The 24,813-nt window shown below is 41.9% G+C and overlaps 1 protein-coding gene across 2 annotated transcripts in view; it reads right to left on the reverse strand.

Annotated features, from left to right (window-relative positions):
* Positions 1–24,813, reverse strand: part of LOC117251295 (NT-3 growth factor receptor-like) — a 666,479-nt gene that overhangs the window by 372,455 nt on the left and 269,211 nt on the right. The window lies entirely within an intron of this gene.

Genomic DNA, 24,813 nt, shown 5'->3' on the forward strand with positions numbered 1-24,813 from the left:
TCCTTTACTTCTCTATTTGTCTGTGTCAAGTTTTCCTCTAGGTGATCCAGTGGACCAGGTGGACCAGTGGATGCTCAGTGTGAAGGACAGAACTGGACTCTGACAAGACTTCACATTTGTGCTGTAAAAAACTGGGTGACTCATCACTTCAGCACTTACCTCAGGGTACAAAGACCTTTTTATTATACCTCATAAAGAATCAAGCATCTGGTTTAAATTGATTAAGTACTGATAATAATTATGTACAATACAATATTCAGAAGACTATTTTTTTTTATTTAGGAGTTTCATTCACCTAATACCGTAAGTCCACACAATGTCATTCATGCATCTATCCTTTCAAGCTGGTATATGCATATGTATATGATTCAATGTGACCAACCATGTCTGAACAAAAGTGTTTGCCTTACTGTAATTTGAAAGCTATCCACACTGTGAAACCTGAATAATCGGTGCCAATGGAAGGAAGACCTCATGTATGGAGCGGTGTATTTGGTGCCATTCATCTGGACTGTGGAGAAGGGAGAATGCATGGACAACATCCTGAGCTCTCAAATGAGTTGTGATTATGATGCCAGAAAACCACATCAAGTTCAGCTTCCTGTGATAAAAGGACAGACCAAGTTTTACCAGTTTGTTTGTTATTCTCTGTCCTTAGAATTCAGAGATTCAGTTTCTTACCTATGACTTAATTTTTGCTGTTGTTAGATAGCTGATAGAAGTAGTAACATGTTAAAAAAACGGAATTCTTAAAACATCAAATGGGAACCAAGTGAAGGATCAACTATAGCACAGTCACCACCTGCACAGGTGAAGGTATTTCCTAATTTGACATCGAAAGGGTCTTCATTAGGAAACAGCTGGAAATGGCCAAACCAGAAGTGCACCCAGGGGCCCGTTTCACAAAGCAGGTTTAGTGAAAACTCAGAGTCTGTTAACCCTGAAATGAGGGAAACTCTGAGTTTTCCGTTTCAAAAAGGGAGGTAACTCAAACCAGAGAAAGAGGGGTAACTCTAGCCTGTTTCAGAGAGAGAGGTAACTTAAGCTCTGAGTCAGTTACCGTAGTAACAGACTCTATGAGACTCTATGAGACTCTATGAACCTAACCTGGGCGGGACCAGGTTTTTCTCAATGAACCTCGAGTTTCTCTCTGTCTCCGCCCTCTTTCAGAGCCACACACTCCATTAGATTTCATCATTCATTCAGTCAGCAGGCGAGTTTTGGCGTAGCCTAGTTTCTGACGCCGTCTGTCATTTAAAAAAAAAATCATTACAAAAATCAGAGTCAGTATATTAGAAGTCCATTAGGCACAGTAGGTGGCGACTTTTTTCACTAACATGGCATGTCCCTTTGATAACGATCCCGTGGATGAAGGTGCAGAATTACTGCGCAGAGAATTAAATATTCGTCGGGAGATGGTTTCACGTCACAGTCGAAGGCGAGGACACTATTGTTTTTGCTGTGTTTATTATTATTATTATTATTATTATTATTATTATTATTATTATTCTTTCTCCCGCCGCCTCTTTGAACTGGAATTTGACCCCCTAAACATGCTCAAAAACTCACCAAAATTGGCATGCACATCTGAACCGGTGAAAAATTTTAGAAAATCATGACATTAACCCCTTAAGTGCCAAAATGGGCTCTCTAGCGCCACCTAGGCACACAAAATTGGTCGCCACGGCCTGTAGGAACGTCGTAGAAGTCTCATGAAGACCTAAAAATCACGCGCTGACAGCCCTGACCTAAATCCAACAGGAAGTGAGCTATTTGCCCTTTCAAAGTAAGATTTTGCCTTAAAACTGCCTTTCCTAAAAAATCTTCTTCTCATACACCGCTTATCCAATCGACTTCAAACTTGCACACATGACAGATCAACTCGTTCTAATCAAAATTTATTCGTAACTTTTTCATTACTCGCTTAGTTTGGATTTTATGGGCTCCATAAGGTGAGATGTCAGAAAAACGTCCTGGCAATCTTCGAAAGCGGTCCCATAGGAAATGAATGGCAGCAGGGGGGAGAAAGACACCAATCTTAGGGCTTTTTCTAGCATTTACAGCGTCTCCATACTTTGTGCTACAGACTCCATTCCAACTCTCAAATGTTGCCACAGGTCTCATCTATTCACTCATGTTTTCATCTTTTTCATATCTTTTACTGTTTTTCATCTGTGCCTCTCAAAATACCATGAGCAAAAGTGGAGAAATTCTCAGTTTACAATGGGTGTGTATTGCACGGAATGCTGTGAGCTAGAGTGGAGAGGGCTCTAAAAATCGTCTAAAACTTTTGTCTTTAACTCGCTGCCATGGCCACAATTTTCACTGTACAGACACAATTTATACCACAAAACGTAGGAAAATTTGTCCTGCTCACAGATATGTTGACATGGAATCTCTCACACGTACACATTTTTGCTGAGTGGCTCCAAAGCGAAGGGAGCGCTGATTTTTTTCTCATTCACTCCCATGTAAACTCAGAGGAGAAATTTCTGGAAACAGCTGGGGTGCAACACATTTTAAACTCGCTCCCCTGACCACATTTTTGACTCGAGAAATATAAAATGCGACCCGTGCATTCACGAGACGTGGCTGTCTCTCAAAATCACTTTATTTTCTTGCTTGGACCAACGGTTTGGGTATGCGAAGCATTTGTTTGAGGAGTTAAATCCCTTTATAAACAGCCTTTGGTGATCTCCTTTCCTGACGTGTCTGTGTCTGCCACAGGTGCGGGCAAGTCATTAATCGCTATGACAACGGCTGCACACACAGACACAGCCACAGGGTTCTCTGGTCTGTGTGTCTCACAATCTTTAAAGGACAGATTACAGCAGCAGAAACTTCATTTGAAACAGAACACACACATTATTAACCCCTACAGTGCCAAAATGGGCTCTCTAGTGCCACATAGGTGCACTAAACTGGCCACTGCAGCCCGTAGGAATGTCGTATCAAGATCGAACCAAAACTGGAGTGTTCGACCTACAAATAACACACTAACACCCATGACCTAAATCCAACAGGAAGTGAGCTATTTGACCTTTCAAAGTAAGATTTCCCCTCAAACGTGCTCTTAAAAAAAAACACATCTCCTCCTACACCGTTTATTGTGTCGGCTTTAAAGACGCACACATACCAGTTCAACTGCTGCTAAACAGATCTTCTGTATAACTTTATCTCTCTCATGATCACATTATTTTGATGATTGGACCAGCGGTTTGGGAATGGGAAGAACTTCTTCGAGGAGTTAAATCTCCACTAAAACAGGTCTCTCTGTGTTCTGTCACTCTCTCTCTCTGCTCTTCTGCCAGGTGCACTTACTTCATCACCATGGCAACCGCTGTCACACACAAACTCACAGAAACATGATGTGTGTGTGTGTGTCTAAATCTTACATGCAGGCATGACAGGGGCACAATCTCCATTTTAACCCTTTAGGTGCCAGAGTTTATTGAGGAAAATATTCCATTTTCATTTCAACATTTCAAAAGGCTGTGGCTTGAAAGTGGTGAGAGATAAAGGCATACTGTAAATGAGAAAACTATTCATCATGACCCAAAGTTTGTCATGGGAGTAAATTAACTTATCTAATTTGCATATTGTGACGTCACTAGGCAGCAGCCATATTGGATTTCAGACATCTCAGTAAAACAACATTTTGAACATATTTACATAGTAAATTTATTTTGTTTTGTGTTGTTTTTGTTGTCTCTTCCTCAAAATAAAAGACGAGGAATCTGATGGGAATAAATTCACTCATCTAATTTGCATATCGTGACATCACTTATCCATACCTACAGCTACAGAAAGCATTCAAACATCAAAACGTTCAGCTCTGTAAGGATTTTCTGATGTTTGTGGCAACATGTTTGATATTTCTAAATAATTCACAGTGACGACATAAGCTGGGGGCCGAAACGGGCGAGAGTGCGAGGTCCCGCCAAACGCTGCTTGCAGCTTTAATTATTATTATTCTTTATTCTTTCTCCCGCTGCCTCTTTGAACTGGAATTTGACCCCCTAAACATGCTCAAAAACTCACCAAAATTGGCATGCACATCTGAACCGGTGAAAAATTTTAGAAAATCATGACATTAACCCCTAAAGTGCCAAAATGGGCTCTCTAGCGCCACCTAGGCACACAAAATTGGTCGCCACAGCCTGTAGGAACGTCGTAGAAACATGAAACCAAAAGTGGCGTGTTCGTCTCATGAAGACCTAAAAATCACGCGCTGACACCCCTGACCTAAATCCAACAGGAAGTGAGCTATTTGCCCTTTCAAAGTAAGATTTTGCCTTAAAACTGCCTTTCCTAAAAAATCTTCTTCTCATACACCGCTTATCCAATTGACTTCAAACTTGCACACATGACAGATCAACTCGTTCTAATCAAAAGTTATTCGTAACTTTTTCATTACTCGCTTAGTTTGGATTTTATGGGCTCCATAAGGTGAGATGTCAGAAAAACGTCCTGGCGATCTTCGAAAGCGGTCCCATAGGAAATGAATGGCAGCAGGGGGGAGAAAGACACCAATCTTAGGGCTTTTTCTAGCATTTACAGCGTCTCCATACTTTGTGCTACAGACTCCATTCCAACTCTCAAATGTTGCCACAGGTCTCATCTATTCACTCATGTTTTCATCTTTTTCATATCTTTTACTGTTTTTCATCTGTGCCTCTCAAAATACCATGAGCAAAAGTGGAGAAATTCTCAGTTTACAATGGGTGTGTATTGCACGGAATGCTGTGAGCTAGAGTGGAGAGGGCTCTAAAAATCGTCTAAAACTTTTGTCTTTAACTCGCTGCCATGGCCACAATTTTCACTGTACAGACACAATTTATACCACAAAACGTAGGAAAATTTGTCCTGCTCACAGATATGTTGACATGGAATCTCTCACACGTACACATTTTTGCTGAGTGGCTCCAAAGCGAAGGGAGCGCTGATTTTTTTCTCATTCACTCCCATGTAAACTCAGAGGAGAAATTTCTGGAAACAGCTGGGGTGCAACACATTTTAAACTCGCTCCCCTGACCACATTTTTGACTCGAGAAATATAAAATACGACACGTGCATTCACGAGACGTGGCTGTCTCTCAAAATCACTTTATTTTCTTGCTTGGACTAACAGTTTGGGTATGCGAAGCATTTGTTGGAGGAGTTAAATCCCTTTATAAACAGCCTTTGGTGATCTGCTTTCCTGACGTGTCTGTGTCTGCCACAGGTGCGGGCAAGTCATTAATCGCCATGACAACGGCTGCACACACAGACACAGCCACAGGGTTCTCTGGTCTGTGTGTCTCACAATCTTTAAAGGACAGATAACAGCAGCAGAAACTTCATTTGAAACAGAACACACACATTATTAACCCCTAAAGTGCCAAAATGGGCTCTCTAGCGCCACATAGGTGCACTAAACTGGCCACTGCAGCCCGTAGGAATGTCGTATCAAGATCAAACCAAAACTGGTGTGTTTGACTTACAAATCACGCGTTGACACCCATGACCTAATTCCAACAGGAAGTGAGCTGTTTGACCTTTCAAAGTAAGATTTCACCTCAAACGTGCTCTTAAAAAAACACATCTCCTCCTACACCGTTTATTGTATCGGCTTTAAAGACGCACACATAACAGCTCAACTGCTGCTAAACAGATCTTCTGTATAACTTTATCTCTCTCATCATCACATTTTTTTCATGATTGGACCAACGGTTTGGGAATGGGAAGAACTTCTTCAAGGAGTTGAATCTCCACTACAACAGGTCTCTCTCTGTGTTCTGTCTGTCTCTCTCTGCTCTTCTGCCAGGTGCACATGGCAACCGCCGTCACACACAAACTCCATTTTAACCCTTTAGGTGCCAGAGTTTATTGAGGAAAATATTCCATTTTCATTTCAACATTTCAAAAGGCTGTGGCTTGAAAGTGGTGAGAGATAAAGGCATACTGTAAATGAGAAAACTATTCATCATGATCCAAAGTTTGTCATGGGAGTAAATTAATTCATCTAATTTGCATATTGTGACGTCACTAGGCAGCAGCCATATTGGATTTCATAAATCTCAGTAAAACAACATTTTGAGCAGATTCACACAGTAGATTTCTTTTGTTTTGTGCTGTTTTTGTTGTCTCTTCCTCAAAATAAAGGAAGAGAAATCTGATGGGAATAAATTAACTCATCTAATTTGCATATCGTGACATCACTTATCCATACCTACAGCTACAGAAAGCATTCAAACATCAAAACGTTCAGCTCTGTAAGGATTTTCTGATGTTTGTGGCAACATGTTTGATATTTCTAAATAATTCACAGTGACGACATAAGCTGGGGGCCAAAACGGGCGAGAGTGCGAGGTCCCGCCAAACACTGCTTGCAGCTTTAATTATTATTATTCTTTATTCTTTCTCCCGCTGCCTCTTTGAACTGGAATTTGACCCCCTAAACATGCTCAAAAACTCACCAAAATTTGCACACACATCAGAACCAGTGAAAAATTTTAGAAAATCATGACATTAACCCCTAAAGTGCCAAAATGGGCTCTCTAGCGCCACCTAGGCACACAAAATTGGCTGCCACGGCCTGTAGGAACGTCGTAGAAACATGAAACCAAAAGTGGCGTGTTCGTCTCATTAAGACCTAAAAATCACGCACTGACACCCCTGACCTAAATCCAACAGGAAGTGAGCTATTTGCCCTTTCAAAGTAAGATTTTGCCTTAAAACTGCCTTTCCTAAAAAATCTTCTTCTCATACACCGCTTATCCAATCTGCTTCAAACTTGCACAGATGACAGATCAACTCGTTCTAATCAAAAGTTATTCGTAACTTTTTCATTACTCGCTTAGTTTGGATTTTATGGGCTCCATAAGGTGAGATGTCAGAAAAACGTCCTGGCGATCTTCGAAAGCTGTCCCATAGGAAATGAATGGCAGCAGGGGGGAGAAAGACACCAATCTTAGGGCTTTTTCTAGCATTTACAGCGTCTCCATACTTTGTGCTACAGACTCCATTCCAACTCTCAAATGTTGCCACAGGTCTCATCTATTCACTCATGTTTTCATCTTTTTCATATCTTTTACTGTTTTTCATCTGTGCCTCTCAAAGTACCATGAGCAAAAGTGGAGAAATTCTCAGTTTACAATGGGTGTGTATTGCACGGAATGCTGTGAGCTAGAGTGGAGAGGGCTCTAAAAATCGTCTAAAACTTTTGTCTTTAACTCGCTGCCATGGCCACAATTTTCACTGTACAGACACAATTTATACCACAAAACGTAGGAAAATTTGTCCAGCTCACAGATATGTTGACATGGAATCTCTCACACGTACACATTTTTGCTGAGTGGCTCCAAAGCGAAGGGAGCGCTGATTTTTTTCTCATTCACTCCCATGTAAACTCAGAGGAGAAATTTCTGGAAACAGCTGGGGTGCAACACATTTTAAACTCGCTCCCCTGACCACATTTTGGACTCGAGAAATATAAAACGTGACACGTGCGTTCACGAGACGTGGCTGTCTCTCAAAATCACTTTATTTTCTTGCTTGGACCAACGGTTTGGGTATGCGAAGCATTTGTTGGAGGAGTTAAATCCCTTTATAAACAGCCTTTGGTGATCTGCTCTCCTGACGTGTCTGTGTCTGCCACAGGTGCGGGCAAGTCATTAATCGCCATGACAACGGCTGCACACACAGACACAGCCACAGGGTTCTCTGGTCTGTGTGTCTCACAATCTTTAAAGGACAGATTACAGCAGCAGAAACTTCATTTGAAACAGAACACACACATTATTAACCCCTAAAGTGCCAAAATGGGCTCTCTAGCGCCATATAGGTGCACTAAACTGGCCACTGCAGCCCGTCGGAATGTCGTATCAAGATCAAACCAAAACTGGTGTGTTTGACTTACAAATCACGCGTTGACACCCATGACCTAATTCCAACAGGAAGTGAGCTACTTGACCTTTCAAAGTTAGATTTCACCTCAAACGTGCTCTCAAAAAAACACATCTCCTCCTACATTGTTTATCGTATCGCCTTCAAACAGGCACACGTGCCAGCTCAACTGCTGCTAAACAGAACTTCTTTATAACTTTATCTCTCTCACCATTACTTTTTTTTGATGATTGGACCAGCGGTTTGGCAATGGGAAGAATTTGTTCGAGGAGTTAAATCTCCACTACAACAGGTCTCTCTGTGTTCTGTCTCTTTCTCTCTGCTCTTCTGCCAGGTGCACCTACTTCATCACCATGGCAACCGCTGTCACACACAAACTCACAGAAACATGATATGTGTGTGTGTCTAAATCTTACATGCAGGCATGACAGGGGCACAATCTCATGGCGTGAGCGCCCCCACAGAAGGAGCAGACGTGCAGGAGACAGCAGCCGGACGAGTTGCAACCCCACTGATTGAAATTATTGCACACCATCCTGCCGCCCTGATAGAGGATCGGCCGTCCTCGCTTGTGGACGTCCTTTGGCACCGGCACGTTGACAGTGGGACGTGCGTCCTTGGCTCTGGGGATGACAGGAGGGGGGGGTGCAGCGGAAGACAGACGGTCGAAGATCGGGGCATTGCGTGGAGTGGTGGGGCGGTGGAGGAGCCATGATAGTGCATGCATAGGCCGGGTGAGAAGGGGCGCCACATAAGTCGCGGGAGAGGGAGGAACGAGCTGCGAAAATGCGGCAGTATATTTCTGAATCAAGGGCCCCCCAGTATGTCCCCTGGTTTAGCTGCTGCAACCGGCCGGCTGCTTGTGCGGCAAATTGGACATGGTAGGTATAAAATCCCGTCCCCCCGAAACGCAAAGCCATGTCCAACACGATGGACAGATAGTCGTCCAGCTCTGATCGACGGTGAGGAAAAGCAGAGCAGATGACGTCGCGAAAAAGGGAGAAAGCTAGAGCAAACTCGACAGGAGTCAAGTCTTTGGACCTGGTTGGCAGTGACTGCTTTAATAGAACTGGACCGAGGACGGTCTGCAGTTCCCTGGGTTGACTACTGTTGAAAAAAGATGGCTGAATGAGCTGGGCTAGGTCTACATAATTACCAGACAGTATTTGCTGGCGCAGTGAGTGCGAGACGGCTGAGGGGCGTTGAATGGCAGAGGCTGGCGGAGCTGGTGGTGTGGCTGTGGCTAAAATGTAGACGGCAGCAGAGGAAAAAACATTAGGGTGTTGGGGAAGGGAGGGGGTGGGGGGGGGGGGGGGGGGGGGGGGGGGGGTAGGAGAAAGGTAAGGAGAGACACGTCGGAAAGAGAGTGGAAGGCAGTGAAACACCCGCCAGAGGAGCCTGTTGTGCTGCAGGACGGGGCTCCTGGGCTGCGATGGCAGCCAGAACAGGATAGTTGGAAGGAAGGGTAGAAGAAAGGGATGTGGGGATGGAGGATGTGTGTGCACGGGGTGAGAGTGGAGGCCTGCAAGACAGGGAGGAGAAGAAGGCAGATATTGCGCATGACATATATGCGTCTGAGGGAGCAGGCACAGGGGGTGATACGACCTGACCCCCGGCTGGGGGAATGAATGAGAGAGGCTGCTCCAGCTGGAGTGGTGGAGGCGCCGTGACGTCACCGATGGTGACGCTGGCAGGAGTAGGCCTCGGAGGGCGACCCGGAAGTGCGGCTGGCTTGGGAGAAGGAGCTGTGGCTTCGGGAGCCCGGACAGCGGCTGAATAGAGCTGGAACAGCCTGGACTTGTTGTCACTGCGGTGGAAGGGGATGTTTTTTGCCCTCAGGAACCGCTGGAGCCGGGCGATGGTCCAATCTCTGATGTCGGGCTGTTGCTGTGGACGTGGACATGGTGGAGATGGCCGAGTGGAGCGTGACGGAGCGCCGCGGGAGCGGCGAGGTCGACTAGACGCTGCACCGCTTCGGGAAGGAGGAGGAGAAGACCGCCGCTGGCTCCCACGGTTGTGGACGCGGCGTCAATTTCCCACCCGCGAGAACGGAGGAGAGGAGGCCTGAGATCCACTAGGAGTTGGGGCGATCTCATTGATGGAGCCCGACGGAGAACCACGGCGAGACGGAGGGATGTGGACCACTGAGCGCAGGCTTCGGCTACCGGCAGACTGCTGAGACAGGGTCAGAGGATCACCTGGCTCGAACAGGGAGTCGTACAAGTCGTCGGAGTCAGACTCGGACAGGTTGACTTGCAACACGTGATCCATCGGTGAGTACGCACAAAAAACACACTTGCTGAGATAGCCTACGTAGGGTCGCCAATATTCGAGAGATCTGAGAGGCCTGTGGTAGAGCTGTGCTGGTATAGCACAGCTGGTGCTGGTGCTGGTCAGGTGATTAGAGGAGTGGTTGAGGCGTGGTCCTGCTCCTGAACCTAAGTTAAACAGTTAACTCCATATAAACGCGGTAGCCAGGGAGTCATTATCAACATCGACATGAATGTTAAAATCGCTTACAATAATAACTTTATCTGATTTAAGAACTAGACTGGATAAAAACTCTGAGAATTCAGACACAAATTCAGAATACGGGCCAGGAGCACGGTACACTATAACAAATAAAAGTGGCTGCGAGGTTTTCCAGGTCAGATGTTAAAGACTAAGAACGAGGCTTTCAAATGAATTATAATCTAGTTTAGGTTCAGGGCTGATTAACACACTAGAGTTAAAAATGGCTGCAACTCCCCCTCCTCGGCCGCTGCCTCGAGGAATGTGGGTATTATTATGACTGGGAGGAGTGGATTCATTTAGACTAACATACTCATCTTGACACAGCCAGGTTTCAGTGAGACTGAGTAAATCAATATGATTATCTGATATTAATTCGTTTACTAACACTGCTTTAGATGATAGAGACCTGATATTTAACAGTCTGCATTTCATTCTCCTGTTTCGTCCTTCTGTCACAGAAGAGGTTTTAATTTTTATGGGGTTGTTATGCACAACTCCTCTTTGTTTAATTTTAGATTTAAATAATTTAGGTAGTCGGGGGACAGACACCGTTTGTATAAACCTATGAAAACTATGGCTGGGTAACTGAACTAGAAGCTCAGAGAGGCATATAGGACTGCATCTCTGAGTCCTGATCTCAACTCTGGGTTGTCAGGGATTTAAATTACTAATAAAATTTGCCAGGTTCCTAGAAATGAGAGCAGCTCCATCCAAAGTGGGATGAATGCCGTCTCTCCTAATAAGACCAGGTTTTCCCCAGAAAGTTTGCCAATTATTAACGAAAAGCTAGCAGAGGCTAAGGCTATGCTATGTGGCTCCGCACCGGCTACAGGGGGCTGGCTAACTACCGCAGCTACTGAATGGTTTTCCATGGTGTGGAGCTGCACTTCTAATTCACTAAGCCTCGCCTCCAACGCAGCAAATAAGCTACACTTATTACAATTACCACTGTTGCTAAAGGAGGCAGAGGCATAACTGAACATTTGGCACACCGAGCAAGAAAAAGCAGAGGGAGAAGCCATCGCTAACTGTAAAGCTAATGTAGTTACCAAGCCTAGTAACGTGCAAACAACAGCTAAGAGATTAGCGAGAAAGTCGTAGAACTCTAACTTTGGCCATTTAGTTGGATCATTGACCCACTGACCCAACAGTGAGTACAGGTAAGGAAACTTCACTCCATTGGTTAGCTTGTTTAGTTTAGTTTAGTTTTGGGTTTATTTGACAGGGACATCGCACAATCAGCAAAATTTCAACAGATTTAGTCATCAGCTAATTCACATTTGTAGTCCCTGGGCAGACAGACAAAAAAACAAAATAAAACATGACAATACATATGACAGAGTAAAACATGACAATACAAGACAGAATATAAAACATGACTATACAGGACTAAATATAAAACATGACAATACACTTGACAGAATAAAACATGAGAATGCAGGACAAAAATAAAAACATGACAATACTTCTAACACAGTACAACCACAACAGATAAACATAAGTTGAGACAAAATGACAGCACAACTATGCATGCATATGACACAATATGACAGCACATGACACAAAACAAGAAGTATATGAAGAACCAGATAAAGTGGTTGTGGTAAACAAAATGTCCATAGTAGACTGATATGGATAAAATTCATTTTAAATAAAAAATATGGATAGATTCATTGTTGTAGAGAAAGGAAGAGAAAAAAAACATGCAATCCTGAGTTTTTGACAGTTATGTAAAGTGCAATTTCAGCTTAGTAACTCTATATAGTATATTTTCAGCTTACTAAAATTTTATAATAATTACAAAGAAGTATGAAACAACAACAAAATCTATACCCTGAGCGGGATCATAAATACTGCATGTGCAAAATATTAACTAGTGCATACATGTTTGTGCAGATTTTAGCCAGAGCTTGAGGTGTTTTTTTAAATACAATAAAGCTACCTGAATCTTTTATATCAGGGGGAAAGGAGTTCCACTTCTCCACAATTTTGATAGAAAATGCTGACTGACCAAAGGTTGTTTTTCTAAATTGGGTTGCCAAATCTCCCTTTGAAAAAGCTCTGGTCCTGAACCTACCGGCACTGCCACTACCAGGAGAGGCCAGGAATGCTCTGAGAGGAGGGGGTGCAAGACCATGAATAATTCTGAACAACAGGCATACATCTGAATAAAACAAAAAAAATGTCAACCTGTCTTCTGCTGGCAAAGACTTAAAGTAGTCGGAGAAGGCATGCGGTTGTAGATTTCAAAGCATTAACATAATCAGAGAAGGCGTCTGGATGATCCATATTCCTGTGATTCCATATTAATTTGGAGCTCACACCTACACCGCTACTGCAGAGGCATCCCTTTCTGCCACCAGTTTGGCTCCGCCCACAAAAAAACATAATTGCTGTTTACAAACATAAAAAGGGTCTATAAAGACTTCTGAGAAGAATGTAGCTTGTGTCCTATCAAGGTATAACGTAATATTAAAGTTGACGGCTATCATATAGTGTACATTTGCTTATCTAAGATATTAAAAAAATAATAAAATAAAGCAACTTGATGGAAAATCTCACCTTTATACTATTTATATTCAAAGGTGAGATTTTTGACACATACTTTTATTAACAGATAGACAGATAGATTCAATAATACTGATACCATGAAAACACAATATTTTCTAAGACAGCAATCATACTGTGAAAATCTCATATTATTGCAATCCTAAATCTAATATTCTACTTGTATATTCACACAGCACTTTGAAAAAATTTGAACATCCACAACTCCCGCCTCCCTCCAAAGTCCCATCCTCCTTCTCCTGCAACTCCACCTCCCTCCAAAGGCCTACTCCCCCCTCCTCCATTATGTCCTCATTACGTCTATGATAGACGTAGGCGTAGGCAAGGTAACATTAGATACATGGAAGAGGAGAGCAAGTATAACATTACAACCAAGACAGTAAAATGCAACCCCAGAGTTTTAAAACTCAACTGAAGTCAGTGATGACTGAGTTTTAGAATAAGGTTACAGTGCTAACGTTAGATAGTAGCATTAACGTTACTAGTAAGTGGAAACGCACAAGGAAGACAACATTAATGTTTCAGAGGCTACGCTACAGTAGGCTAACATTAGCCATTAGCAGCTGGATGCTGTGATGTCATAACGTTATGAACTGAACTGAACTTCTTTATTTGTCATTTTTATGCACAGCACAAAAACAAAATGACATTTCACACACCCCAAAGCCAAAAGAAACATAACGTTATGACAAAGAAAAGTGTAACATTTCCAGAAAGTTAAGTGTCGCTTTAAATGATTATTTCAGTGCTTACTGATACATATACTGTAGATCTGAGTAAGTCTTGGTTGGTTAATTTTTTTATATACTGTATATGTATATAAAGGTTAGATCACCACATGATTCCCGAGCGTGGCACTGCTGCTGCTCACCACTCCCTCAGGGGATGGGTCAAATGCAGAGAACAAATTTCACACACTCAGGTGTGTGACAATCAGTGGGACTTTAACTTTTATGTATCCAGACATTTTATTTACACCTTACAGTTGATTATTATAACCTGTTGCTGTGCCTAATGGTAACTTATTTGTTACTGACAATACTGAATGTTCAAGACTTTCAATAAATCCTGCTGGAAAACAGTAAAGTTCTGGAAATAAACCCTGGCTCCTCATCTTCATTCCTCTGTCCTGACCAATACACCATCCTGCTTACTGTCAAACCCAAACAAAGTAGCCCTGATTAATTACCTCACAAACATCACTCTATTTTTGACTATGCCAATTTTCTATATTTGATATAGGTCATAGAAACACCACACTTCTTTGTAACTTTGCACATCCATTAGGATGTTCTCATTTGCTGTTCATGCATTTTCCTACTACAAGTAATGCACTAAAATTTGTACATATCCCACGTAATCATGAGCCATTTATTTGTGTATAACCCATACATTTGGGACAGCTGTGATCACATGACCAATGTCCTGACGGGATTAAAGGAGGAGGCAAGTTGAGGTGCTGGATGGGTCACAAAACACAGTATTTTCCACAGAAGAATGGTGCTCAGAACTGTGTGACTAATGTTTGAGCCATCTTAAGGTACGTTGTCACCATGTTTATTTTCCTTAAACTAACCACAGTAACTTTACATTCAGTACATAACGTCATTCCTGGGGTGATAATTTGTAGGAAAATATATGAACCATTGTTTATGCATTTTCATTGGATATCATATGAACTGTTGTACAAGAATATATTGCCTCCAGATCTCTTTCATTTTAAAACTTGTAGTCTTTAACCAATGATGTGACATCATTTGAGGGCGTTCATCAAAATTCAGACAGCTCCTTCTGGAGACACTAAAGGCTTTTTACAATATATGCAGTAGTACTACTTGATACCTAAAAACACATGCTGGGGTAGAAAAGCAGTGCACTCCTTCTTAAGACCATTGCATTTTGATCAGGAGGAGGCCATGGCTACTGAGGTCAAATTTGAGTTAGCCGTCACCAGTCCATTTTTTGTGCATTCATATAGCCATTTTTTTGTCCAGCCACAAATCCATCTATCTATTTTTAACCACTTATCCAGGCCCGGGTCCCAGAGGCAGCAGACTGAGCTAAGGTACCCCATACGCCTCACTTCCCAGCAACGCTTTCCAGCTCCTCCTGGAGGATCCCAAAGCATATCCAGGCCAGATGATATATTTAATCCCTGTGTTCTGGGTCTACCCCAGGGACCCCATCAGTTGGATGTGCCCTGAACACCCCTAACGGGAGGCGCCCAGGAGGCCTCCTGATCAGATGTTGAACCACCTCAACTGGCTCCTTTCGACATGAAGGAGCAGCAGCTCTACTCTCTACTCTCCAGATGTCTCAGCTCCTAACCCTGTCTCTAAGGCTGAGCCCAGCCACCATTCAAAGGAAACTCCTCATCATCTGCGATCTCATTCTTTCGGTTACTACCCAAAGCTCATGACCATAGGTGAGGGCTGGGACGTAGATGGACCAGTAAATCAAAAGCTTTGCCTTCTGGCTCAGCTCTCTCTTCACCACGACGGTCTGGCACAGCGCTCACATCACTGCAGATACTGCACCCAAACCGCCGATCTATCTCAGGCGTCATCCTACCCTCACAAATTAATACATAAATAAATAAATTCTCCAAGTGTGAATTCAAACTGCCACTTTCATTGATGGATTACCAATAAAGAAGCAAGTTAATTTTAGTCAGCGGTTTTCCCAACTCATTCACAGCTACATGACCTGACATACTCAACCCGATCTCACAGAAATACATGAAATGACCATGACCTCTTAACACCGCATTCCGTGGTGGCAGCATGTAATGGGTTGAAATTACGTGCCGGTACCACGGAAACAATGCCAATGTAAAGTCAATTAGGATACTTTTTCGTGGTGTCCACACGGATTCTCTGATTCAATAACGTCACGTCAACCTCGTTTTCCTCAATGATGTATTTAACATTCCTGTATACACACAAAAACACGGAAGTGTCCTTGATAACTCAACAATACGACAGGTTAATGTCAAGGCCATAAAATAAATTAAATGTATTTTGCCAGCTTTTGATAGTGTATGGCTTTAAGAGTATTGTGCTGTGGGCGGATGGGGCGCATTCCACTACTGTTTTGTAGCTACTGTCTGCCGTGTGTGGGCATCATTCCATTTCAGATTGCCGTCCGTCTGCCGTAACCGAATCCAAACGCCACTAATAAATAAATGAATAAGAAGAAAAAAAAAACGGCTGAGCAAGGAAGAACCAGAGGGGAAACACCATCACATGGAGCCGTCCGCATCAGGAGGCCGCCACCACGGCAACCTGGCCACCCTCCACTCCACCAGGGAGAGCGGACCCCAAGCCAGCGCCACAGAACCAGCGCGCCCCCCCCCCACCGCCCCGGCGCACACGCTCCCACTGAGGAGTGTGTGTATGATCTAGGCTGAACATAAAATAAATTTGTTATTAAATAAATTAAAACATATAGCCCACAGTACATAAAAGTAGAACATGCTAAAAGTAAATACAATAATACGCTAAATAGTATCTAAACAATAATAAATTGTATCTAAGTTATCTATTAGGCTACCATTCCACTTTGTAAATAGATTTTACAATTTCAATATAATTTTAATATTATTTTTGCTTATTTCATTATTGTTATTATTGGTTTACTTTTTAGTAGTATTGTATTGTCTGAGGATGACTCATTAACTATCTACAGTAAAAAAGAAACAAACAAGCAAACAAACAAACAAAAATCATTTTATACATTGGGCCTTCAAGGTGCTCTCTGAAACTAAACCTGGCATGGCTTGTGTCCAAAAATGAAAAAATCAAAACTTTGTCATAGAGCTAAACCAAATACATCATTGGAAAGGTCTCAACCTGGAGAGTAACATATGTCAGTATGAAGATTCTGCATGGCTCCTGCTTTCAGCCATTCACCTTTGAACAATGCCCTCAGTGCATGTTTGAGGGCTTATAACTCAACAACAAAAGGGGGTACATGGGACCAACTGTTATGGAGAGCTCTTGACCTCAACTATCATGTGAGTGTAGTAAACAACTGGGGGTGCTGTCAGATATGGGTAAAATATGGATAAAATTAATTTTCACCCATTTAGAATTTAGATATTTAAAATCTGATTACACAAGTGTGTTTACCATCCCCTTAAAGTCCACAGTGTACTCTCAATTCAGTATTTACAACTTCCAAATCTAGGAAAAACACTTATATTTTTTAAAAACTACAATTCCCTAATTTGCAAAGTAGGGTTCTAAATAGGGTTGTAAAAAGATTTATCTACCCAATATATCTAATATCTAGTAAAGCCGAACTAGTTATTACACTGCACCTAGATGAACTATGTTAAGAAAAAGTAAAGATGTCGGCTAATTTTCGATATTTTAGCTAATACGCTAGAAACGGCATTTTTAGGATGGTAGGCTGGTTTGCGGCTTGTAAAATAGAGTCGTAAAATAGGGTCGTAAAAAGATAGATCTACCGAATATATCTAATATCTAGTAAAGCCGAACTAGTAATGACACTACACCTAGCTGAACTACGTTAAGAAAAAAAGCAAGGATGTTGGCTAATTTCATATATTTCAGATAGTACTCTAAAAACAGCGTTTTTGGGACGGTAGGTTGGTTTGCGGCTTGTAAAATAGAGTTGTAAAATAGGGTCATAAAAAGATAGATCTACTGAAATATCTAGTAAAGCTGAACTAGTAATGACACTGCACCTAGATGAACTATGTTAAGAAAAAAGGATGATGGTTAATTTCAGATAATTTAGCTAGTACTGTAGAAACGTCGTTTTTGCAACTGAATATTTGAATAGGCCTATATCAAATTTCTAGTACAGCTGAGCTATCATGTTATTATTATTATTATTATTATTATTATTGGTGGGAAATTATAACAGAGGAATATATTTGCTGTTTTAATATCAAGAACACTTTAGTGTTTTTGTGTGTATACAGGACGTTGTTGAATCAGGGAATCCGTGTGGACACCACGACAATGAATCCTAACTGACTTGACATTGGCATTGTTTCCGTGGTACCGGCACATAATTTCAACTCATTACGTGCTGCCACCACGGAATGCAGTGTTAAGAGGTCATGGTCATTTCATGTATTTCTGTGAGATCAGGTTGAGTATGGCACATAAATACCGTATTCAGGATTCTGCCCAATAAGCTTACATTCTATTTTTCTTGCTTTATCTGTACAAAAACCAATGTGTATAAATGTCACCTTTTGGTTATCCAGGGGTTATGTATCAGACCAGTGTTTGGCTGAGAGCAGTGATCTCCTGGAGTCTCAACCAGCTGCTAGAATCATGTTTATGAGTGAACGGTTTCTTTCATTTCCAAATGTAATCAAGACAAGTGGGATATTGCTGTTTGATAATACACTGCCTGGAGTCGAACCCGGGCCACTGCAGCAACAGCCTTGTGCATGGGGACTCTTTTATGATTAAATACTGTGGTATGGCCCTGAAGAAAGATACAAGCTGCGTCAGGTTCTTTACAGCCTGAAAAGAAAGGAAAACAGTTGGAACAAATTAAATGGTCAGTTTTAAAAACAAAGATATCAACATCGTGCTGTTATAGCACAAACCTTTTATATATGCTTTATAGCCCACATCTCATCCACATCAAGTGCATCTCTGTGACTACAGATAGATAGATAGATAGATAGATAGACAGACACAGTAGGAGCCACTCAAAAGTTCCCCTTCCCAGCCGGCTGTCAGTCAGCTGCCTGTCGAATCCCAGCCAAATCCCAGCGAAGTTCCAGCTGGCTGCCAGCCATCTGCCGTGCTGGCTCTACCCCCCCCCCCCCCCCCCCCTCTCCTACTTTAATCCTAGACATGCCCACTCATTCAATTGCAGGGTATCGCCATGAGATGGCGCCGCTCTCACAAAAAAACAGTCATTCAATTTATCAAACGTGGAAGCGTATCGTTTCTATAGCAACGACTCTTTTCAATTACGCATGGCACAGGCACTCGGATGCGCGTTAAAAACCCATGAATGAAGCAGCAGTCCTGTTCTTGTGTCCTGTGCACTGATGTCTAACGTTTAACGTTTGTTGAGCCATCATCACGTTTAATTGGCACAGCTCTGACAGCCGAAATACACCGGGTACCGGCGCTACACGTCAGTCGGCTTTTTAATTTTTTAATTTCAACTGAGGGTGCAAAAATAATAAATTGATGGTAGCCTACTGCATGCTTTTGCACACTCGCAGAACCGTGGAGCTATTCCTCAAACAAATTGGTGAGGTGATCCTCTTTTTTCCTTTCTTTTCTCTCTTCTTTCTGTCCAAAACTGTCATTGCGCCCCACGTGACCAGCTGACTTTGCTACGAGCTGATTGGCAGTTGAAACAGGCGACTTGCCTTATGATCTAAAACCAGCCACTGGCAACTGCATGAAAGGCATCTGTCAATCAGTCTCTTCAACGTCTTGAATAGAATCTTGTACAGTAGCCTAACTGTATAGATCTGGTCAATACACAGTAGGCCCTACGTTAAGACTTTACTTGTAGACTGAATAATAAAAGATTTTAATCACAACTTTACAGGATTTGACAATGGTGCGCCGTGACCGGCTCTGGGTCAGCTGGGAAAGGCTTGAGGCGAAGCAGGCTCACGGCTTATGTGTTTATCACTTTCTTTTTCATTGTAACCCACACCATGATCTTTTCCTGACCCTAACGAAGTGGTTTTTGTGCCTAAACCTAACCAGACCTTAACCACAGGGCATCATGATGATGATTTCGGAACGGACTTCGGAACAATGGGATGTTGAACCAATGGGCTGTCGGACCAATGGGCAGTTCCCCTCTGGTTTACACGTATTGAATGTTGTCGGCTCATGTTGCCTGCTGGAATGTGCGCGCTGTGAGCTGCCCTCCCCCCTCCAACGCCAGTGATTTAGCATAACTATGCCCTAACCTTTTGTTTGTGTTTGCGTACTGGGTCATTTGGAATGCGGGGAGAGAGAGAAGACATTTCTACACTGAGTCTTTTAAGGCTATATGGAGTTTTTCGATGATTTTGAGATTTTTCGTTTCGTAGCTTTATTAACTTAATAATTCTGATATTGTAAAATAAACACATTTAATTTTTGAAGTGACGTGACGAGAAGTTCTTGAATGTGTGTTGTCAGCAGGAATTCACTGAATTAATTTTTATGTTGGATGAAAAGGATTGCAAATGGAGGTAAAAGCAGTTTGCATAAACCACCAAAGATAATGACAGATGTAGAAGGAGGTAACCTTTTAACCACTGGAATTTTTGAACAATGCAAGCCAAGTACCCTTATTGTTTCAACAGGTGTGCTCACACATGGCATTACAGGCATTTTGAGTGAGCAATTGAACACTCAATCATTGCTACATTGTGACTCATCTAAACAAGTTCCCTCTGTATAGAGTGCCGAAGTCACGTCATGTATACACACAAAAACACGAAAGTGTTCTTGATATTAAAACGGCAAATATATTCCTCTGTTATAATTTCCCACCGTAGTAATAATAATAATAATAACATGATAGGTCGGCTTTACTAGACATTTGATATAATCAGTAGATCTATCTTTTACGACTCTATTTTACAACAAGCCGCAAAAAACCTACCATCCCAAAAACGCCGTTTTTAGAGTACTATCGAAAATATCTGAAATTTGCCAACATCCTTGCTTTTTTTCTTAACATAGTTCATCTAGGTGCAGTGTAATAACTAGTTCGGCTTTACTAGATATTAGATATATTCAGTAGATGTATCGTTTTACGACCCTATTTTACAAGCCACATACACCTACCATCCCAAAAACGCTGTTTCTAGCGTATTAGCTAAAATATCAAACATTAGCCGACATCTTTACTTTTTCTTAACATAGTTCATCTAGGTGCAGTGTGTTAACTAGTTCAGCTTTACTAGATATTAGATATATTGGGTAGATATATCTTTTTACAACCCTATTTAGAGCCCTACTTTGCAAATCAGAAGAACTACAACTATGTTGCTGATATGTATCAAACTGCATGGTGCGGTCCCAGGGAATTGTAGTTTTTTAAAAATATAGGTGTTTTTCCTAGATTTGGAAGTTGTAAATACTGAATTGAGAGCACACTGTGGACTTTAAGGGGATGGTAAACACATTTGTGTAATCAGATTTTAAATATCTAATTTCTAAATGGGTGAAAATTAATTTTGTCCATATTTTACCCATATCTGACAGCACCCCCAGTTTTTGACTACACTCACATGATAGTTGAGGTCAAGAGCTCTCTATAACAGTTGGTCCCATGTCTGTACCCTCTTTTGTTGCTGAGTTATAAGCCCTCAAACATGCACTGAGGTCAAAAGTTCAAAGGTAAATGGCTGAAAGCAGGTGCCATGTAGAATCATCATACTGACATATGTTACTCTCCAGGTTGAGACCTTTCCAATGATGTATTTGGTTTAGCTCTAGGACAAAATTTTGATTTTTTCATTTTTGGACACAAGCCATGCCAGGTGTAGTTTCAGAAAGCACTTTGAAGGCCCAGTGTATCAAATGATTTTTGTTTGTTTCTTTGCTTGTTTGTTTCTTTTTTTACTGTAGATAGTTACTAAAATGAGTCATCCTCAGACAATACAATACTACTAAAAAGTAAACCAATAATAACAATAATGAAATAAGCAAAAATAATATTAAAATTATATTGAAATTTTAAAATCTATTTACAAAGTGGAATGGTAGCCTAATAGATAACTTAGATACAATTTATTATTGTTTAGATACTATTTAGCGTATTATTGTATTTACTTTTAGCATGTTCTACTTTTATGTACTGTGGGCTATATGTTTTAATTTATTTAATAACAAATTTATTTTATGTTCGGCACATGCTCCTCAGTGGGAGCGTGTGCGCCGGGGGGGGGGTGCTGGTTCTGTGGCACTGGCTTGGGGTCCACTCTCCCTGGTGGAGTGGAGGGTGGCCAGGTTGCCGTGGTGGCGGCCTCCCGATGCGGACAGCTCCATGTGATGGTGTTTCCTCTCTGGTTCTTCCGTGCTCAGCCGTATTTTTTTCTTCTTATTTATTTATTTATTAGTGGCGTTTGGATTCGGTTACGGCAGACGGACGGCAATCTGAAATGGAATGAAGCACACAGATGGCAGACAGCAGCTACAAAACAGTAGTGGAACGCGCCCCATCCGCCCACAGCACAATGCTCTTAAAGCCCTACGCTATCTGCTGGCAAAATACATTTATTTTATTTTATGGCCTTGACATTAACCTGTCATATTGTTGAGTTATCAAGGACACTTCCGTGTTTTTGTGTGTATACAGGAATGTTAAAGATATCATTGAGGAAAACGAGGTTGACCGTGACGTTATCCACCTTATTTTTCACGGAAACACGGAGGCAAAACAGAACGCAGCCAGCTTCCGTTTTTTTGTGCGACACTTCCAGTCCAGCACTCTTACCACTGTGTAAATGGGAATCCCCTTGTTGTTTACCTTGCTGAGTTTAGCTATATATATATATATATATATATATATCACATTTTTCACGTCACTATATCACTGTTTAGACTAATCTGATGTTTGTAAAGTCTATAAACACAATGACTGAACAAACATTAGTATTTTCTCTGTGTGTAATTAATAACATGGTTATCGTAGATTAGCTGGGCTAACCGTTAGCTGTTAGCCATTAGCCGTGTCTGTAATAACTCACTAAACTCACAAAGTGGCCCGTGAAAAAAATATTTTCTCCAGCGGATGTCTTAGTTACAACGTGATTGAGCTAATTGGAGTAGTTTCATGTCGTATCTGACAACGGGAGGCTTTTAACGGATGACGATCCTTATGTTAGCTTTGCTGCTAGTGTTAACGTTAGCTGTCCCTGTCAGCTGCAGCCACTGATGCTTTCTAGACATCGTGATTTCCCAAAACTGAATAAATACCACACATAGCAACACAAAACTGCTTTCCTAGCTCAATCATGTTGTAACGGCTGGATGGTTGATGCGTACATGCTGATTCGGGTGCTGTCAGAGCCGATCCGCGCATCACTATGGCTTAACGATCAACTCAGTCAATTAAAACAACCCGTCCTGTGTTAGGAGTGTATATCGCTGACAGAAAGAAAGAAAGAAAAGGGAAAAAAAGATAGAAAAGCAGCGTACACCTCACATATTTATTTCTCACAGTTGCGCACACGTGTGGCTGGCATGCAGAAGCACCGTCTGTGTGTCTGTGTGTCAAGGGTGCGAGCCGCAGCTTCAGCTGCTCAGGTAGAGAGGCTGTGTAGCCCGGTGTGTTTTTTCGCTGATTCGGTTCTGCAGGTTCTCTGCTGGTACACTGGAGACAGGGATCAAGCAGTTTGTCTCACTCGGGATAGATTGTGCTTTTTTGGTTCATAGTTTATGATTGACGTGCGATTTATTCGCGTTTAGAGGGAATAAATTTCCGTTATAACGGAAACATGGGCACAGTTATCTAATGTTATACAAAATACACAGACTAACTAACTAACTAACTAACTAACTGATTGACTAACATAACAACTGAAAATTGAAAAAAAATTAGCTTGCACCGTTAGCTCCGGTAAGGGAAAGCATGAGGGAAAGCGGCTGACCGGAAGTCACGCACAAAGAAACAGAAGTTGATCACTATTTACTTCCGTGTTTGAAAATAAGGTGGATTGAATCAGGGAATCCGTATGGACACCACGAAAAAGTATCCTAATTGACTTACAATTGGCATTGTTTCCGTGGTACTGGCACGTAATTTTAGCTCATTACGTGCTGCCACCACAGAATGCGTTGTTAAGAGGTCATGGTCATTTCATGTATTTCTGTGAGATCAGGTTGTTTCACCTTGTGAGTGAGTGAGTGTGTGTGTGTCATCGTGGCAAAGTGTGGTCCACGGCTGCCTTTTACACACAGAACACACATAACTATTATGCCATGTCTTTGTGGGACTGTCCAGTGATTTCAGGCTTTTAAATTCCTGTATAGTAACTAATGCCGAAAACTAAGTAGTGAACCAACTGCATGTAGGTGCAGGGTGGCAACACGTCTCCCTGCTCCAGCTGCAGGTAGCTCGTACGGATCGATGTTATTTATTTCTTGGATCTTCTCCAAATACCTCAGTTTGAATCATGATAACATGGCAAAAAAGTCACACAAAGCACGGTAAATGAGATGGAGTTTAATTACACTGGGGTAGCCTAATTAACAGGAAACACAGGGACAAGTAGGTTTTGAAAGATAAAAAGAGAGCATCCTCTTGGCTTTTCACATGTAATATTATTTTAAAAAATATGGGTTGCATACAGTAGTTGTAATTCGACCTAGTCATAAAATGCTACTAGGCTAAATAGTGGCTCCATGGAGCCATGGACCAGCTGATAAGCCGTCTTTCCCAAATCTGCAGATATTACAGTATTTTGGTGATAATCACTGCTCCTCCCCGTGGACAAATGAAGCATTGCAACTGGTTTTCACACAGGTCTCTAGGGGCGTTACAAGTCAGGGCTGCATTTCCTACGTCATCACGGGGGATTAAATTAACTCCACGGAGCAGGTGGCAGGCTTGCACGGAGCCGTCATGGATCTGCCACAGACCTGCTGCGGACCTGCCGAGGTTCAGTCATGGAAACGGGGGAACTTTTGAGTCGCTCCTACTGTAGATAGATAGATACATAGATAGATAGATAGATAGATAGATAGATAGACCACTCTTAAAATAGATTGCTCATCCATGAGTGTGTTACATTATCATGCACAGGCTTACAGTGGAGTAAGACAGTGATGCTGCATTATTCCAAAATATTTGAATCTGTGCATATAAGACACACTCTAAGCA

The sequence above is a fragment of the Epinephelus lanceolatus genome, chromosome 5 (assembly GCF_041903045.1).
Source record: "Epinephelus lanceolatus isolate andai-2023 chromosome 5, ASM4190304v1, whole genome shotgun sequence".
NCBI lineage: Eukaryota > Metazoa > Chordata > Actinopteri > Perciformes > Serranidae > Epinephelus > Epinephelus lanceolatus.